The following is a 2,813-nucleotide window of genomic DNA, read 5'->3' on the forward strand; positions in this document are numbered from 1 at the left end:
AGCCCATACCCCAGGCAGCCCTCTGGCCTCGCCAGTGCTGTTCAGAGTTTGACTGGAATTTATAAATAATTTTGTTTACCCCCAAATTTACACTTTTTATAGTCAGTCTATACTGCTCCAACTACTTTTTTGTTGCTGATGGGCGAGGCCAGTTTGGGCCATGGAAGTGAAAGGGTGGCAGTGAGTTTTTTCCCTGTGTGGTTTTGCCAAGGCGAGGGGACTCCATGAGCAGCGGTGTGTCCCACCGCAGCCCGGCTAGCACCTGCAGTGGGAACACACACTGGGAGCAGCGTGATCCACCCTGGAAAGGGGGTGACATGCTGAAAATAGGCTGACATGCTGGAAATGGGTGACATATGCTGGGAAAGATGTGATGCATGCCAGGAAGGGGTGACACACTGGGAACGGGGTGACACACACCAGGATGGTGTTGGCACACATACTGGGAAGAGCGGGACATGTGCCAGGAGCAGGTGACGCTTGCTGGGAATGGGGTGACAAACATCAAAAAGGGAGTGACAGACATTGAGAAGGAGGTGACCTAGTGGGAAGGGGATGACACGTGCCAGGAAGGGGGTGACCCCCACCAGGAGAGCAGAACAGGTCCACGTGTCCCAGCCCAGCAGCCGCAGGTGGCACGGGGCAGCCAGCACGGCATTCGTGTGCAGTAGCATGGCCAGATCCTGTGGGTTTGGGCCACCTCGGCTGTCACACGCGTGTGCCCACGCGCAGGGCAGCCCCCACGTGGAATGATGCACCGCGGAGCCGCTGCTTCGCTCTGCCTGGCAGCAATACCCACCACCGGTGCTCGAGCTGTGGCTAATGTCCTTTCACCGTGTATTATACAAATAATATAAATAACTCGTCCTCGGACTTCAAACATGCCACTTCAGATGTATGGTGGGAGATTACAGAGTTTGTTAAAGCTCAGGTCTTCAATCATCCGGGCAGCTTCGAAGCTGCTCACTAAAATACAGATCAATGCTTCAATTTTATGGGAGGCCTGTCCCATGTGACCAGACTCAAATCCCTTATTTTATGGCTTGCTTATACATTCCTGGTGAAAAACGGTTTACATTTTGGGCCCCGGGAGCTCTCCTAAATCAGCTGCCAGGTTTTTGCAGCTGGTAGTAAAGGGAAGCGCTGTCATCGGGCTGCCCGGAGGTGAACAAACGAGCCGCCACGCACGGGACTGACGGCTCGCCCCGAGCCCTGCGCCAGCTCCCCGGCTGCTACCGCGGCCAGGACGTCGCTCCGGCGAGGGGACACCGGCCGCGGCACCCTGGGCACCCCGCCGGCGGCACCGACCCCACGGCAGCATCTCCCCCCGGGAGACCCCAAAGCTTCGGGGCTTTGGAGACACGCGGATGAAAGGGTTAAGCCGGGCTGGACGGCTGGAGAGGAGAGGGATGCTAATCCCCCGGCTCTGGCCACTGCTAATTATTTGCTGATTCAGCTGCTGAGCTGAGCCCAGCTCCAAAGCGGGGCCTTGGCCCACGCCTGCTATCAGCGCCGAGGATGCTCGGGGCTCGGCATCGCCTGTTTTGTCTCGAGAAGCAGAGCAGAGCGAGGTGCCTTGAGAGCGGCAGCACATCGCAAGCAGGTTTTGCAGGGAAACTGAGGCACGGGTTATCTCTGGGCAGTCCCAAAGGAGTCGTGATTTTACCCTCGCCCATCTTCCTGCAGCACATCAGCCCTTCCTTTCACCACCAAGCATGAGAAAGGGGCTCAGTCCCCTCGGAGGACCCCGAGCCCCGGCGAGGACCAGAGCTGCCACCCACCGCGATGACACGGGGACCTACGGGGATGTGCTGTAGGGGCAGAGCTCGGCAGCGCACTCCCACCTTTGCCGACTGCATCGCCTCCCCTCCTTTAATGAGTACCACAATCTTCCAGCATTTCCCAGCAGGAAAATGTCCCCCGAAGTTACCACTAACGAAGTCCCCTCCAAAGTCCATAAACCCCCCCCTTGTCAGCTGCCACCTCGTCTGGGCAGCTTGGGTGTTAAGTTATGGCCGGGGCACTTAGCTGTTGCCAGCCAAGCAGAGTGCATGGTCCGTAGTGGGCAATGGCCGTAATTCCTGCCCGTACAAACACCTCCTCACCTCAGCTCCTTCCCAACGCCGCCGTGACAGCAGCCGGACCAAAGCTTCACGGGAGAAGAGATCCTGGGGCTGTGGCCAGTGGAGGTGGAAGGAGCCCAAAGGATGAAGGCAGGTGCCTGGTTGTGCGGATGGGGTGATGAAGCCAAGCGAACCCAAAGCGATGGTTGGATGTGGAGTTGTGGGGTGGGAGGATGGCTGAGCCTTGGGGCACACAGCTTTTCCCTCCCGTTGCTTCCCGCTGAGGATGCTGGCATGGGAGCAGAAAGCCCCGTGGGGAGGTCTCGCCCGGCTCTCCTGCACAAGGAGGTTTGTCTCCTCATGGGATTACCACAGTTTTTCCCCCTGGGTGGCCGTTCCCCCAGCCCGGTGGCTGAATCGGGCCCCACAGAGAACGTGTTGCCTCCAGCAAACCCCGAAGCGGAGAGCGGAGCCGCTGCTTCCCAGCACAGGTGTCTTACGGTACCTAAATCTGTGACGGGAGGGTTGGATGAGATGGGTCTGAAATCCAGCTGGGCTGAGCTCCTCTGGCTCCTGCCCAAGTGAACTTTGGTGGTACCCAGGTGGCACCCCGAGAAAACCCAGCTCCTCTCGCTGAGGCACCCAGTAAAGCATCCTGATAGAACCAGCGCTTGGCTCCTGACCCCGTGGTGCTGAGGTGCTTGTCTCCTGCTCCGGGCATGGCTGGGCAGGGTTCCCTGTCCCCCACTC

This window comes from Buteo buteo, chromosome 24, assembly GCF_964188355.1.
Source record: "Buteo buteo chromosome 24, bButBut1.hap1.1, whole genome shotgun sequence".
NCBI lineage: Eukaryota > Metazoa > Chordata > Aves > Accipitriformes > Accipitridae > Buteo > Buteo buteo.